Here is an 18,174-nt window from a genome sequence, read left to right on the forward strand (position 1 = left end):
TATAACAGGGAATGTCTCTCCTTCTAAGCTCTTCAGAAAAGGATGAGAAAATAAAGCTCTCTTAAATATCTGAAGAGTGAAATAGGCAGGGGAGACCTTTGAGAAGATAAAGAGACTTGGGGAAGGAGGAATTTGGGAACAGCCAATATGGGGAATGAGTCAATGATGGATGTAACTGTTCGCCAGTGAGTGGTCTGAGCCAAGCACTGGCTGTAATATAAAAAATAGTTCAGGAACTGAGGAAAATAAATCTGCTATTGGGCCAGAGTCAACAGCAGGCCATAAAATTAGGTCAAGAGTGAAACAATCTTTAGGCCTTCTTTATGTGATTGAATTAAAGTCGACTTTAATATATGTATATACCATTGAATAACAGAATGCCATAGAGGATGGTAGCGTAGAGGCCAAACTAATCCAATTTGAACATGTTCAAGAACCCCTGCTATAGTACAAGGGCATTAAGTTCTAGAGTACAGGGTCTTCACCAAGAGTCCATGTCCCAAGGGGAATTCAATTATTAAAAATATTTTGATAACTATTTCAATAGACTTGCTTTCCTTTGTACTCCAGTGTATTTTTATTTTATGCATTTAAAAACATACAGGCTTCACCAGATTATCAAAGGATACTAAGACATGATAAACTGTTAAGAATCCCCAGTCTAGTGAAAGCCCATTTCACTTTCGGTGAGCGAAGAGTAAATTGCTCCTAATCTCGTGTAAATTTTCCTGTCACAACTTTTTGTTGCTAGTTCTGCCATCCATGACCCAAAGAAACAATCAAATGCCTTTCCACTAGAGTCCCTCAAACATCTGAGGACAACAATTATGTTCCCCCTGTATTTATTTCTTGTTAATTCTAAAGAAAGTAAAAGGGGGGAGGGAGGGATGGAGAGGAGGGAGGGGGAAAAGGAGGTGAGGAAGAAGGGAAGGAAGATGGAAGGAAGGAAGGAGGGAGGAAGGGAAAGGAGGAATGGAAAGGAGGAAGGAAGGAAGGAAGGAAGGAAGGAAGGAAGGAAGGAAGGAAGGAAGGAAGGAAGGAAGGAAGGGAGGGAGGGAGGGAGGGAGGGAGGGAGGGAAGAAAGGAAGGAGAAAGGGAGACTACTGCCCTTTCATGCCTGAAGCTTTGTGGGGCTTCCCTATCATACTGGTTGGTCTCCATAGGCTTGGGCAAGTTTTGTGGGAAATTGTTAACAAAATCCACAACAAATGCCCAAAATGGCTGTAGAGAAAGGACTATTTGGCTGCCAAGTTATCGCTCCTGGTGAGTTTTTATAGCCAAGTTACAAACCTCTTAATATTCTGCTTTAGAAATGAAAAGCTGACAGACCCTTCACCATAATGGCACTAATGGGCACAACTCTAATGACTGTACATGTGCATAACATAAATTATATCCTTAATAGCATCAGTTAGGACTGTAGAATCATAATTCCTGAAAACTAGCACTAGATGGAGACAGTGATTCATGCAATGCTTCTAAGCTGACTCCACCAGCCCCTTCTCTCCCCCCTCCAAAGAGACCCTGCTACTGGAGCATGTTTTCCCTCTCTCTATTCAGTGAAGAACAGGGCAACCAGGCACAAGGGGTATTTTTAGAAGAAACACCATAGACAACAAAATGCCTCTGGCTTTGGACTGACACACTTGAAAATACATCTATCCATGCAGAGATCAAAGTGGATTTCCTTTACTTAATATAGTGTTTTTACTTAATCCAAGCTTCTGTCAGGGACAAAATGTTCTATTCACTTTAGTATTACTAACAACTAAGGGAATAAAACAGTGAGGTTTTGTTCGAAACTTAAAAAAAGTGAACCAGATGTGTTCCCCACTGTGGACCCAGAACCTCCCCCACCCTGATCATCTCTAGTTCAACCTTTTTATGATACAGATGCAAAATTTGGGCCTCCTAAGTCAAGTAACTTGCCCAAGGTTATACAAAGAGGTAGATAAATTGATACACAGATAAATTAGAGAGGGAAGAAAGAGGAGGGGAGAGCAAGGAGGGAGGGAGGGAGGGAGGGAGAGAGAGAGAGAGAGAGAGAGAGAGAGAGAGAGAGAGAGAGAGAGAGAGAGAGAGAATGAGAATACATAGGACTGGCTGGAAACAGGAAGACCACAGAGGGCAAGACCTTGAGTTCCTTCATCATCCTGGTGAATCTTCAGATTCTTCATAACTTGTGGTCCCTGGAACCAAGATTTAAAATATAGTATGATCCAGACTGAGTAACTGCAGGACTTTGACTTCCTGAGTCCAGGATGCCATGCCTCTCAATACCTCTCAAAGCTTATTTGGAATTCATATCACACTACTGGTTGATATTAAAGTCCTCAGATCTTTCTCAAACTAGTAAATTTTGTTTTTCATCTTCTACTTGTGAAATTATTCAAACAATCTTTAACAATAGAGGCAAAAAAAATTAATAATGATAATAAAAACAAGATAATAGCTAATATGAATAGAGCATTTTCAGGTTTGCAAAGCACTTTACATACAGTAACTCATTTGATTTCCTTTTTTGAAATATGATTCCAAATTTAGAGATAAAGAAACTGAGACCCAAAGAAGGTATCTGACTTATCCACAGTTAAGTGTCTGAAGTTGGATTTGAACTCTGGTCTTTCTGATTATAAAGCCAATTCTCTAATCACAATACAACCTGGTTGCCTTCTAATGGTATCTATTTTTTTAGGTTTTTGCAAGGCAAATAGGGTTAAGTGGCTTGCCCAAGGCCACACAGCTAGGTAATTATTAAGTGTCTGAGACCGGATTTGAACCCAGGTACTCCTGACTCCAAGGCCAGTGCTTTATCCAATACACCACCTAGCCACCCCCTTCTAATGGCATCTAAATGCACATGTCTCACTCACCAGCTATGGTATCATAGGTAATGGATTTGGTTCTATTGCATCAGGAGCACCTTGAGGTCAGGGACTGTCTTTTTGGCTATTTTAGTACTTATCACAAATATTGTAATATAATAAGTTCTTAATAACTGTGTATTGACTAATTGACAGTAGCATTAGGGTTTCCACATCATCGTGGGCTAATGAGAGTTTGCACCTGGAAAGACAATATTCTCAATCAGCACCTTGGGCAGTCAAAAGGTTAAAAACCCCAAGGTAGAGAGAGTAAAAAGAAATAAGGCCTTCCAGATAGAAGCCGGGTAACAATTATGTTGTTTCTAGCAATATAATGAAGCCCATAATAAAATGCAATACAATATATAATTTGAGTCTGATACTGTAAGTAATAAACACTTTGGTGAACACCAACCCAAGTCAGCATGTCCTTAATAAACAGTCATGAAAAAATGATCAGATTAGCATTCCATTACTGTCAAGGACAAATGATAAAAAAAACCAAACCTCTCTTTGGTTTAGAGTATTAGTCCTTAATTCTTTACTTCTGTCATTGTATTTTTTTGTATTTTGAGTTAGTTGAGGTATGAACTGGACCACAAACATAGTTTATCTAGAGTATAATTTAAGTTTGTTCTCTATAAAATCAGCAAAAATAAGATTGAATATAGAGAAGCATACCTTTTAAAAATATATGCATTTATATTCATGTATATATCATTTATATACTGTTACATTTTATATGTATATTTACATAAATATGTGCATTATGTATATATATATATATATATATATATATATAATTGTGATGTGATACTTAGATCTAAGATACAGACTCAATAACAGCACAGTTTTAAATAGATTTTTGGAATGGTCAAATGACAAACCCCAAAAGTGGAATTTAATGGATCGATGTCACCCTAGAGGGTAGTCCCTAGTGAAGTGTATCAGGGTTCAACCTCTGGCCCTTCTGTTATATATTTTCATAACTGATTTGAATGAAATCAAATTAGGTCTGCTTATCAAATTTATAGATTTCATGCTACAGAGATAGGTGGCTTACTTAATGAATAATTTAAAGAGTAAAGATTCAAAAATATATTGATAGACTAGAACATGAATGAAATGAATAAATGGAAAGTTCCAGACTTGGGATTGAGTAATTATTTGTACAGATGTAGTAGGTTGATAGAATTTCATTTCTGGAAGTAACTCACAGAGACTATCCAAGTCCAGTCCAAAGCTTTGCAGAAATCCCCTCTTATAGGACTGCCTAGACACAGCTTTAGTGATAACTAACAGCTTTGGGGCTTCGGTAAACTAGTTTAATATCAATCAATTATATGATATGGTAGCTCCCACCCCCACCCCGAGCTGATTTGATTTTTGAATGCAAGAATAAAAATGATTTCCAAAATGGTGGGAGGTTAGTCTTACTCTACCTCCAGGTTGCATCTGGAATCTTGGATTCATTTCCAGGCACTTCTTTTTAAGAAGAACAATGGGAAAACTGGCCATAGCCAAAGAAAGGCAGCCAGAATGGTGAGGGTATTTTTCTAAATCATAACATTGTTGAAAAAACATGGTTGAAAAAAGAGACTTGATTTAACCTGGAAAATTTTAGTGTGGACATGACAAATGCTTCCAATTGTTTGTAAAAGAGGATAGTGGATAGAATGCTAGTTTTGGAGCCAGGATTCCTAATCTCCTTCCAAACTGGTCTTAGACACTGACTAGCTGTGTGACCCTGGGCAAATCACTTTATCTCTGTCTGACAGCTTCCTGATCTAGAAAAATGAGGATAATAATAGCACTTCCTTCCTTCCCAGAATTGTTGAGGATTAATATATGTAAAGCACATTGCAGAGAATCAGATTCCTCTAATTCTATAAGTGAAACATAAATAAAATAAAATACAAATCTGGCTTCAAAATAAATATTTTTGGATAAAAGCAATAGTTTTTAAATCCTCCCTAGGACAAGTCAAAAACCTACTATTTGCAGCATTGTTTGTGATGCCAAAAATTATTTTGCTGTAGAAGCAATGAAATATATGATGAATTCAGAGAAATATCAGAAGATTTGTATGAACTGATACAGAACAAAGAAAGCATACCAACAGAACATATATGATAATTTACCATAATTTAAGAGAAAATAATATGGAAATGAGGGTGAATATAAAGGGAAAAATGAATATAATTTCTAAAGGACAAAACACATCTCCTACCTCTAGTTATAGAGGTAGAATATAGAGATGTGAAGGAATGTCTGACCTGGTTGATTTGGCTTAATTGTTTTTTTGGGGGGAGGTCATGGAATGGTTTTATGGAGAATAAAGTAAGAGAATAGAAGGAACTGCCTATGGTACAAAAACAAAAGGCATTAATTTTGTTTAAAGACATTTTGTCCAGTCTTCAAGACAGATCAAATATAACTTCTTTTAAAAAAACTTTTCCTCCTCAGTCTTCACAAAGAACTATTTATATTTTTTACACTTTTATTCTAACTAATGATTTATGTCTTACAGGTACTGTCTAGACTGAAATCCCAATCAGCATAGGGAGCAAAGATAATTAATTTTTATATCCTCTCTCAGGGTTAATATGGAGTTTTATACAATCTAACACATCTTTGTTAAATTGCATCAATTAGGGAGTCAGAATACTTAGGTTTAAATGTTGGTTCCAACCCTTAGTATTTTTTTTTCTAAACCTCAGATGCTTTGTTCTACCTGCCCAATTGGGTTGCTTTGAAAATCAAATGAAGTTACAATACAGCTAAAAAAGAATTATAAAGGATTAAAAGTTATAGGAGGAAATATAGCATGTGGTATTGGAAAGCTGCTATATTTAGGATCAGAGGGAAGATATCTGAACCCCAGTTCTGCAACCTTCATGACACTGGGTAAATCCTTAATCTCTAAGGTCCTCAATTTCTTCATCTACAAAATGAGGAGGGTAATACTAGACAAATTCCAAAGCCCCCCCCCCACTCCTACAGTTCTCTGTGAATAAGATCCTCCATGGGCTAGAACCAAAGAGTAGGGATCAAGTTCCATGTCATCTTTATTGAAATCTAAAGACCTGAGGTTGGCCCCATATTATTTAATGCTTTCATCAATGACTTAGATGAATTTATAGGGGGACTGCTCATTAAGTTTTCAGAAGAAATTAAACTGGAACAGATAGCTAACATACTAAATGGAAAATTTGGTATTCAAAAAGATAAAAATCTAGAAAGAATTCTGGGTCATATCAAATAGGATGAAATGCAATAGAAATAAATTTAAAGTCCTATATGGATCAAAAACTCAATTTCATAAATACAAAATGAGAGGACAGGACAGCAGTTCATGATGTGATTATGATAGTTACCAAAAAAGCCTAAAATTCTAACAAAGTTGTCCAAATCTGCCTGACCCAAGATAAACCACCTACCCTCTGTCTGCCTTAGTTTCATTATCTGTAAAATGGGGGTAATAATATCAACCATTTTCCAGGGTTCTAAGGATAAAATGAGATATTATCTGCAAAGTATTTTGTGAAATTTAAAGAGACAATCAGATAAAATTGTGGTTCCATTATTCCCATTACCCACTGAACAGCTTCCAGGAAACCAAAGTCTTTGGATATGGGGGAGTGTAGGTTCTGATGATTAGTCCAAGGAGAGACAGGCTTGGATATTATGTGTTGCCACCGATTTGTGACCAGAAAACCCTATACTTGTGCTTTGCCCACATTGTTGAAGAGTCCTGGGAGGGCTCCATGGTAGGGAACCATACCCACAGCATCCAGACATCACTAAAATGTGTGTTAAAATGTATGTTTTCTTTCAAATCAGGCCAAGGGGTGATAGGCTCTGGAAAAGGAAGTGAGAAGGATTTCTTTGCAAAACATTCTCCTCACTATAATAAACATAATGGGCAGGTCATGTCATCTATAGATATATAGATATAGATTAGATGAGATGATAGAGAGATAGAGAGAGAGAGAGAGAGATATTTATGTCATCATATATATTATGACATCATATATTTATGTCATCATATATACATTTATGTCATATATTTATGTCATCTCATTTGTCATTATATATAAATTTATGTCATCATATATATTTATGTCATTTCATATATATTTATGTCATAATATATAACATTTATGTCATATATACAATTATGTCATTATATATGTCATCTCATATTATGTCATCATATATATGTCATCATATAGTTATGTCATCTAATATATAATATATAGCATTCATGTCATTATATATATTTGTCATCTCATATATTTATTAATGTCATCATATATGTGTGTGTGTGTCCTCTCCTCAGTCACAAAGGACAACTACCAAAACATACATAAATATGTGTATATACATATATGTATGTTTGTGTGTATGCACATTATACACATATATGTGTGTGTTTGGGTGTGAAGGTAGGTACTCATATATGAGGTAGAATAGGTAATCTCTAAAGTCCCTTATTATGTTTTCATTGTGCAATTTTGTGTTTCTGTGAAAACAAGTCATTTAATTGAATTTGTAATGACTTTAGAATTTATCTCATATAATCCCCTTGTTTTGTTTTTTATTTATTTTTATTAAAGATATTATTTGAGTTTCACAATTTTCCTTCCAATATTACTCCCCCCCCCAGAAAGCAATCTGTCAATCTTTACTTTGTTTTCATGTTGTACCTTGATCCAAATTGGGTGTGATGAGAGAGAAATAATATCCTTAAGGAGAACAGAATTTTCAGAGGTAACAAAATCAGACAATAAGATATCTGTTTTTTTCCAAATTAAAGGGGATAGTCCTTGTACTTTCTTCAAACTCCACAGCTCCTTATCTGGATACAGATGGCACTCTCCTTTGCAGACAGCCCAAAATTGTTCCCAATTGTTGCACTGATGGAATGAGCAAGTCCTTCAAGTTTGATCATCACTCCCATGTTGCTGTTAGGGTGTACACTGTTTTTCTGGTTCTGCTCATCTCACTCAGCATCAGTTCATGCAAATCCCTCCAGGCTTCCCAGAATTCCCATCCCTCCTGGTTTCTAATAGAACAATAGTGTTTCATGACATACATATACCCCAGTTTGCTAAGCCATTCCCCAATTGAAGGACATTTACTTGATTTCCAATTCTTTGCCACCACAAACAGGGCTGCTATAAATATTTTTGTACAAGTGATGTTTTTACCCTTTTTCTTCATCTCTTCAGGATATAGATCCAGTAGTGGTATTGCTGGGTCAAAGGGTATGCACTTTTTTGTTGCCCTTTGGGTGTAGTTCCAAATTTCTCTCCAGAAAGGTTGGATGAGTTCACAGCTCCACCAACAGTGTAATAGTATCCAAGATTTCCCACAATCCTTCCAACAATGATCATTAGCCTTTCTGGAAATCCCCTTATTTTGTGGAGAAGAAAACTGAGAACCAGAGAGGTAAAGTGATTTATTTCTGGTTGTATTCCAAGCCCTGGAAGATTTGGCCTTGGTATCCACTTCTCCTATCTCTTCTCATTACAAGTCATTAAACCCTTTATTTTTTTTAAGGTGTTTGCAAGGCAATGTGGTTAAGTGGCTTGCCCAAGGCCACACAGCTAGGTAATTATTAAGTGTTTGAGACCGGATTTGAACCCAGCTACTTCTGACTCCAGGGCCGATGCTTTATCCACTGCACCACCTAGCTGCCCCCATTAAACCCTTCAATACAATTCAGAGAATCAGGTAAAAGTCACTACAAATTTTCAAGAAACATCTTATGGGGCCAAATGGGAAGACAACAATATTTGTAGGAGAAAGAACCCTAAACTCGAGAGCCAGAAGTCCTGGGTTAAAGTTCTGTCTTTGACATAGACAAACAACATGGGAGCTCAAACACATCACAATTTCTCTTAATCATTCTTGTGCCAATTACTTCACAGAGTTGGGAGAAAAAAATAATTTTGTTTACTTCCAAAGGATTATATATGGTAGTCATTATTTGCCATTTTAAGAAATCCCATTTTTTCCCCTCAGGCCCATCATTTTAACAGAAATCACCAGCATTATTCAAAATTCATTTAGAAATAAAGGAAAAAATTATACTTAAAAGTATATTGATACAATATTGAACTTTTTAAAATAACTAATTGTGGCATAAGATTCCTAGGCAAGTCATAGGAAACTTTGAAGTCAGACCAAATTTAACTGCATTCAAAAGTAGGTATGAGTGTTAGAGCAAACTCCTGCTTATCAAAGACAGCTGACAAATGAGGTGTTTGGATTAACTGAGTATACCTATCCAGGTGACTTAGTAAATATATCATTAAAACTGAATGTATGAGAATATGTATTCAAATATGGCTTCAAATACTTAGTATCTGTGTAACTCTGGGTACTTAACCTCTGTCTGCCTCAGTTTCCCTATCTGTAAAGTAGAAATAATAATAACACCTGTTAGGATAAAATGAAATATTTTTAAATGCTTTGTGAACCTTAAGAATGCTATATAAGTGCAAGCTATTATTATTAGCTGCCTCTGGGAAACATCCATTTTTTTCTTCTTTCCTTCCTTCCTTCCTTCCTTCCCTTCCAATCTGAAGGCTCCCTGTTCCTAGGGATTACCATATTGGTTCTGTACTTGATATAAACATCTAATTGGTGTAACATACTACAATGCAGAACTCTCAAACTCAAGCAGCCCCAACTCCCCAAGAAGCAGGGATTATTGGTATACTCTATCATAAACATATAACATTAATCATTTTCAGATATCTGCAATTTCATAAAATAAACACTTAACAGTACAAATTACTTTAATATTTCATTGGCTCTTCCATCTCACTGGTGTGAATATTTGAGCTTTTTCACCCCCATGATGCCCATCTTACAATATGACTGGTCCACCAACTTTTCTTATAAAGGAATAGGGAGAGAAACTTGACCAATGATTTCAATGGTACAGGGAACTTCCAAATAAGGAAACTCTACCAATGCAGCAGATATCTTTCCTGAAATTTGTAGTCTTAGCACTGAGTACACAGTGCATGTGAGGACAGTCTTTGATTCAAGCCTTCCAGACGCTGACGCCAGCCCTTTTTCCAATACTGACTTTACTGATAGGTGCCTTAATGACGTCTTATAAATCATTTTTGGTGTCATTAACACAATAATAATGACATTTATTTGAGGCTTCAAGGTTTACAGAGCATATATAATTTATCTCATTGATCTATCCAGTCATTAATTCATCTATCCATCCATCTATCCACACTATCTATCTATCTATCTATCTATCTATCTATCTATCTATCTATCTATCTATCTATTTGTCTGTCTGTCTGTCTGACTGTTTGTCTGTCTGTCTGCCTGCCTGCCTGCTTGCCTGGCTGTATGTTAGTCTGTCTATCTGTCTATTCTGTAAAATAGGTACTCATTATTTTCATTTTACAGATGAGTAAGATGAGGCTCAGAGAATTTATTTCACTTAAACCATGGTCATGCAGGTTTGTCAGTCAGAAGCAAAACTGATAATATGCCATAATCACCTGAAACCTAGTATGGGCTTTTCCATTGTGTAATAAATAACATTATACTAAAATAATTTCGTCTATTTTCGATGATTCAGAAGGCACTTTGGTACAGTCTTTTTTGCAGTGCTGCCTATGGTGGCAATATACTTAAGACTTATTTCTGGAATCCCCAAGTTTGGATTCAAAAGTTGCCCAGGTCCTACAAGCTGATTGATGTGTATTACTCTTTCTGGCATCCAGTTTAAGTCTCTTCATTTCCTCTGACACTTGATAAGCACCCAAAATCTGGTCAATGCCATGATAGGCATTGTAGGAAATACCAGTGAAATAGGAGATGGCCTCAGCCCTCCAAAGAGCTTGTGTAACAAGTTATATACTCAATATAATTAAGTGCTAAAATGTATGGGATAAGCAGTAATGGCTAGGAATAGTCCAAAAAAGACAAACTTAGAGGACTTCTGGCCAAGATGGAGGAGAAAAGACAGGCACAGCTCTAAAGTCTTCTGATCTTTCCCCATCTATGATATGAAACAAACCTCTTAGAAATCCAATCCACAAAACCCAGAAAGAAAAGCCAGGAGAAAGAACATCTACCTCAGGATTTGCCTTCCACAGCCATGGGTGAGTCTGGCATAGAGGGCTGATCAGCTGCGGATCAGCCTGATTAGAGGCTGGATTGGAGCCCCAGGAGCCTGAGGGCCCGAGAACTGGACCTGCTGCATCAGCAGTGTGGCTAGAATGCAGGGGTTTGGGTCAAGCAGGGAGCAGAGGCACTGGTGTTGGCGCTGACCCTCTGGAGCTTGCCGACAGAGCCGGGGAGAGAGTTCCACCGCAAGAGAGCTGCAGACACCATCCCTGGGCTCCTCAGGTCTGAGGAACTCGGAGTCCAAGCCTCCATTGTGGCTGAGGCCTCTTCCCAGAACAAACACAAATACAGTTTACTTCTGCCCCAGGCACAGGTGTGTGAGCAGAAGAACCAACTCAGTTGACAATAGGGAGAGGGATGACTTCACCCCAGGGTAGAGCCCACCTTTGATTGAAGACAAAAGTATTTAACAGTTTCCATCACTCCCTCCAGGCTAAGGGAGAAGGCCTCAGTCAAGGTCACAGACACTCCAGAGAAAACAACCAGCACCTCCTACTGGCCAGCTGGAGAAATTGCACTCAGTGAGTAAAACCTCTAGCGATCCCAAACCCCTGTGAACCAGCCCCTCCCCAACTCAGGGTCTTAGGAGAATGAAGAAATGTCAGAGGAAAGGTGGATCCATAAAAATAATTCTTGGAAGAAAAAGACCCTAACTCAGAGAGACCTAGAACCTCCGAGGAGAATATGATCTGATCTCCGGCACAAAAGAGACAGTCTTATTTAGTTATCATGGATGGCTTCATGATGGGAAGCAGAAATTATGAAGGACCTTGAAGGGATAGATAGAATGAGGGGAATGATATGATTAATGGGAAAATCATAAGAAGCATGACCTGGGGATGGGAATCATTGGATTTAGAGCTGAGAGGACCCTTAAAGACTAAGGAGTTCAACTATCAACTAAGGAATTCAAATATCAACTATTTGGAGATGAAGAACCTGAGGTTACCTGATTTATCTATACACACATAGGTATCAAAGGCTGAATGACCTCTTTTCAGATTTGTTGTAGGACTATGAGATGGTCCAGATGGCCTCAACTCTGAGACTATGACTGTGTTACTTTTTCCTGCTACTCCAAAGAGAAAATACATGGATGAAGCTATAAGAAGATAATTTTCCAATTTAAGTCAAAAAAGAATTTTTTCTCTCAAAAAGGAATGAACTGTTGGTTTCCTGGAACTGGTAGAACGGCAGCTGGATGATGACTGCTAAGGAGTATTTTTAAAAGGTGAGAAACCTCAAGTACACACAGCAATGAGATGCATTGGATGTATATAACACACATAGTTCTGGGAAGTCACCCCAACCGCTTGGGCCTGAGCCCCCTCATCTGCAGAATGAGGTTGTATGAAGTGGGCTTTACATTCAATTCATTTCAGCATAAAAAAACACTCTTGATAATGGTCAAAGGATATGAACAAGCAGTTTTCAGATGAAGAAATTAAAGCTATCCATATTCATATAAAAATGCTCTAAATATCAATTAGAGAAATGCAAATTAAAACAACTCTGAGTACCACCTCACACCTATTAGTGTGAAAACAGTATTGGAGGGGATGGGGGAAAACTTAGATACTAATACATTGTTGGAAGAGTTATAAACTGATCTAACCATTCTGGAGAGCAATTTGGAACTATACTCAAAGGGCAATAAAAACTCTTCATACCCTTTGATCTAGCAACATCACCACAACGTCAATATCCAAAAGTGAGCATTAAAAAGGGAAAAAGGCCCACATGTACTAAAATATTAAAACAGCTCTTTTTGGAGTGGCAAAGAATTGGAAATTGAGGAACTGTCCATCAATAGGAGAATGGCCAAACAAATTTTGGTATGTGAATGTAATGGAATATTATTATTCTGTAAGAAATCATAAGCAGCTGAACTGACTTCAAAAAAACCTGGAAAAATTTATGTGAATTGATTCTGAGTGAAGTGAACAGAATGAGGAGAACACTGCATATTAATAGTAACATTGTATGATGAACAATTATGATAAACTTTTTTTTCAGCAGTATAATTCTAAAAGATTTGTGATGTTAAATACAATTCACATCCCCAGAGAGAACTATGGAGAGTCTGATTGTAGAACAAAGAATAATATTTTCAATTTTTATGTTTTATGGTTTTCCCCTCTCGTTTTTCCTTTTTATTCTGATTGTTCTTTCACAACATGACTAATATTAAAATATATTTAACATACATGTATGACCTCTATCAGATTATCTGCTGCCAAGGTGAAGGGGGGAAAGAAGAGTGGGAGGAAGAAAAATGTGGAACTCAAAATCCTACCAAAAGTGAAGTTCAAAACTAACTTTGCATGTGGTTGAAAAAAAAGTAAATTAAAAAAATTAAAAGAAGAAATTAAACTTTCCATTTAGTGGAAAAATAAATATAACCATATAACCATTCTTTTTCAGTTCCAACATGTTCTGATTCAGTCAAAAGCTTTGTTCAAAGCAAATCTCTGTTAAGGAAGTACTGGGCAATAGCCTTTGGAAAGTACTATTTCCCAAAAGATTATCTGGGATCCACAATAAGTAAAGGCAGTGGAATTCAGAACCAAAGATGCCACTCTGCAATGTAGGATGACACCTTCTACATCTTATAGTCTTGAACTCTTATTAGTAACTGTCTTACTATGGGTAAATGAATTACCTGAGCCTCAGTTTCCTGAACTATAAAACTGAACTCTGGTTCTAAAATCTCTAGCTGTAAATATATGTTTTTATGAAGTACAATATTGTTTTAAGTATGGTTTTTCAAAAAAACAACCAACTCAACTGTAATTTTTCAAGGGTCTGTTTCAAAATACAGAAAGGCATCTAGGATAATATTCAATTAGCCAAATGACAACCTAGGAAAGCATCTAATTCTGTAAGGAAGCCCAGAGGAATGATAGATTTAGAGCTAGAAGGAAAAAAGACATCATCTGGTCCAATCTATCATCTAACAAATGGAGAAACTGAATCCATGGAGGTGAATTAACTTGACAAAGGTTAATGCAGGTTTTGAGTCGAAAAACTTGGATTTGAATTCCGGCTTGATTCATGAATCACTGTTCTTCCCACTTCACCCAGCTGGCTCTGTCTAAAAGGGAGGCATTACTGTTATTAGGAGAAGTTCTGCGACAGTTGATCCAATACTGAACTCAGACTCAGGAAAACTCAAAATTCACCTCAGAATTACAAGGTATATGACCTTGGACAAAGCAATAATAGTAATATAATATGTATGTATATATATATATATATATACATATATATACATAAAATTATACATCATTAGCCTTATTATATAAGATATTCTATGATACATAAGATATTCTATAGCTCATTATATGATATTCTATTAACATTGGTGATAATATAGATAGTATTTTCAGGTTTCCAAAGTACTTTATATATATTAACCCATTTATGTTTTGACCCTATGAGGTAGTTACTATTGTTTCTTAATTTTACAGATGAGGAAATTAAGGTAGAGGAAAGTTAAGTGAGTGCCTATGGTCACACAGCTAGTAAGTGAATGAGGTAGGCTTAAAACTCTAATTTTCCTTAGATGTAAAACAAGTATTATTTGTCCTGTACCATCTAGATGTCACAAATTCTCTAAGCCTCAGTTAATTCTCTACAACAAAATTATAGGTGGATTTTAACTCATGATGGTAGAGAGAGCTCTCATGCTAACAAAATCAAGTTATAATTTCTGGAAAATCCATTTTTACAATCATCGTTTTGTGAATAAGTTTTCTGGTATGAGAATTTTTCCCTTGAGAAACTGCCACTGTGAAATTTCTGAAGAAATCTAATTCTCTACAGTTGCCAGCTTTGTTATAAATAAAAGTAATCTCTTTTATAACAATTCCAAATCAAATATATATATATATGAAAGGCTCAGTACATACTGACTACATATTTTAAAACTACAATCTGAATACCAGAGTCCATTGGCATGGGACTCTTTCTTCTCACTAGTGGAGTTCAATGCCCTACATCATCATAAGGGGCAAAATGGAGTAGGTTGGAGAGAGAAGTTTGGTTTCTTCAAGCTTTTCAATCTCTGTAGTCTCTTGAGTCTTTATCTGCAGTTGCTTTGGCCTCTTCTGGTTTCTAGATTTGAGAGAGATGATGCCAGCTCTTATTCAGGTTACCAAAGGAAGAATAAGACTCTGGGAAGAAGCTTGCATGACAAGAGCAGAGAGTGTCCCCATCATGCTCTTGCTATCCTTAGAGACTTTGGGAAATTTACCCTTGGGTGAGATCTAGAACCCCCTTATTGGTTGTGTTGAGTTGCCTCACTCCCAATGGGAGTGACTCTATATTGTCTCATTTATATTCTCCTTTCTCTGATTTTTATGTTGTTCTAGTCTCAAATAAAGATATTCTTTAATACTTCCTCTATGTGTTCATTGTGGGACCAGTATTTGGTGGGAAGTCCTAAATATAAAACTTAGAGTTCTTTTCCTCAATTAATGAACAGTGAAGTTTCCCGTGAATCTTAAGAATCTTACATCCTTCCAGAGATATTCTTTTAGTTCTTTTGGGCTCCATCACCATCAGGAGTCCATTCAGAATTCAATTTTGACCACAATGCAACCCATACCACCAAAGAGCACAATAACAAATGTGCAGATTGAACATGCCTGCCTAGACTAATAATAAACATTTAAGAGATAAGAGACATAATTCTTGCTTAAGTAGTCTCTTTTCCTGAGGAGAGCAGAGTGATCAAGTTTCTGATCCTGACAGGCTCAAAATTCCCATCCTGACAGGCAATAAAGTCTCCCTTGGAGAAGGGTGGGAGGAAAAGAAGCTAAAGATATCTACCTTGTCACCCAAAAATTACACAATAAAACTTTCATGTGAGAGAAGAATTTTCTCCTAGAACAAGTCAAGTAATTTGGTTACATGGAAAGGTAGCAAGTCCCAAATTCAAAGAAAGCATCAACCATAGCTTCCTTTCTTAGGCTTATGACAAAAGTTGAGACAAAAAAGGGGCTGATTTTTCTTTAAAAGTGGAAAACTCATGACATGGCCAATGAACCAACAACAGTCTCTTGGCCTTAGCAGATTTCCTGCCCTACTCTTACAAGACACTGTCTTGAATGGATTTGCTGACTTCTTGTCCCATTCCTCCAACACATGATTTGTTTTATTCCTTTTTGGAGTTCATATAATACAATGATTTGCCGACCAGAGACCATGGATTGGCATTCAATTATGACTTTGATCTTACTCAGCAAGTAGCAGGTCTCACAATAGAAAGAAGGCAATGCTTGTATTGTCCTCAATATTTCAAGGATCCCATATCTCAGAAATATTCATTGTGACTATCCATTTGGGTAGCTTAATCAACCCATTGTCCAAATGACATGTGGGTTATTATTCAAAGTCACTGCTGAGAATTATTACAAACATTAATTTTGATCCCTTTAATGTATTGTTCTATTGTTACCAAAGCTGATTCTGGTAAATATGATATTTATTTATACAGGATATTCTGAGGAAGATTTGGGATCAATAGCTAAACCAAGATGGCAAAAACAAGGTTTTTTTTTTAATTTGATATATCTTCAAATTCTAAAAAAATTAGAAAGAACATAATCCCGAACCTATACTAATATGCTGAATGCTAAGCCTTGGTAACAACCCACTGAAGTAACTCAAATAACAGGATCAAACAAAATTTCATGGAAATAAGTAAGGCAATAAATACAAATGATAATCAATATCAAAGAAACATTTCTTATGTATCATTTTGAAGTCAATACAACATTGTTTGTACCTGTTTTTCAGAGATGAAAATTTCATTATTTTTCGGCTTTTTTCCTGAAGAGATATAATAAAGACTTTAAATTACATGCTCAGAGTTTCAAAATGAGATGGGAAAAATTAATCTATTTCAATGGGGTTTCAAGAAAGCAGTCAAAAGTAGCTCTTACTTTATTTTGGACAAATGGCTATTCTTTCTTTTACCAAAATTAAGGTTGTTATTTCTCTTTGTCTCCTTTGTTAAGGCAACAATTCAGCCCCCCCCCACCCACCCCAGGAAAAGGTAGACTATGAGCCTATTTTGCGGAACAATATTAGCCTTGAACTTGGCCATTACAAAGAAAATGCTTCCTGGATTTGGGAGCAGAATCACAATGAAATTAAGTTAATGTACAATAACCACCCAGTTTCATAACATTTTTTTTTCTGGTTTGATACAAGTCAGATTGATTTGAAAGCTGAAGAGTTCTTTGAAAATTAATAGCAACATTCTTTTGTTTCATTTTCTACAGCTCAGAAGACCAAAGGAGCCTTAGGAATTAATTGCAGGCTTCTAATAAACACAATGATGTAATGACGTATTTAACATTACTGGTTTTTGTTTGATTCCAAATAGATTGCAGATTTTTTTCTGGTGTGATACTAAAACAATTACCATTTTGAAAAAAGGATAATTAATCCGCAATTTTTTCACATTAGATCATAGATCTCGACGCAGTGCCCACCGATTTGATGGTCTTCAGCTGCTGCGTATTTATTTTTCATTTTTCCTACTGATGTACCGCCCCATCAGCGCTGACATTTAAATGAGTGAGTATTCAACACAAATGTGATCATTTGTACAGCTTCCAATGCGGCCCCATACTGAGATGATTGCTTCTGGGAGCCATCCATGGGTTCTCAAATAGGGGGAAAAAGCCAGGCAAAATTTTATCAATTTACATTTTTCTGTGATTAATTTTTATGCAAATCAGGGCCCGACCGTGCTCCCATCTCACCTGAATCATTCGGATCATCAAAGACAAATTGAGCATCACTTATTTAAAAAATAGGCTTTAAACTACTCTACAGCTGTGTTGGAAAATGCTAAGAGCAGGGCATGAACTTTTCTAATGTAACAGGAAGAGATAAGAAAATGCCGCTTTGGCATTTTTGTCCACAGTGCTATAAACATGGAACTTAACAAACCCCCCCCCCCACCAAAAAAATCATGTTTGCTTTGTACACTATAAGTTCTTGTTAATATGCAATAGGAAAATCAGAATCCTAGGTAACAATCCCCACCCCCCAGCACTGAATTAATAATCCAAAGTGCTGGCCATTGAGCAAAATGCACTGCTTCATGGTACATCCTTTACTG

At 36.5% G+C, this 18,174-nt stretch overlaps 1 long non-coding RNA gene across 1 annotated transcript in view; it reads left to right on the forward strand.

Moving 5' to 3' along the window:
• LOC141518422 (uncharacterized) overlaps positions 1–18,174 on the forward strand; it is a 61,076-nt gene that overhangs the window by 30,135 nt on the left and 12,767 nt on the right. The window contains exon 2 of the long non-coding RNA XR_012477193.1: positions 17,514–17,624. This is a non-coding gene — a long non-coding RNA (uncharacterized LOC141518422). The remainder of the gene's footprint in view (positions 1–17,513; positions 17,625–18,174) is intronic.

This window comes from Macrotis lagotis, chromosome 3 (genome assembly GCF_037893015.1).
Source record: "Macrotis lagotis isolate mMagLag1 chromosome 3, bilby.v1.9.chrom.fasta, whole genome shotgun sequence".
Classification (NCBI taxonomy): Eukaryota; Metazoa; Chordata; class Mammalia; order Peramelemorphia; family Peramelidae; genus Macrotis; species Macrotis lagotis.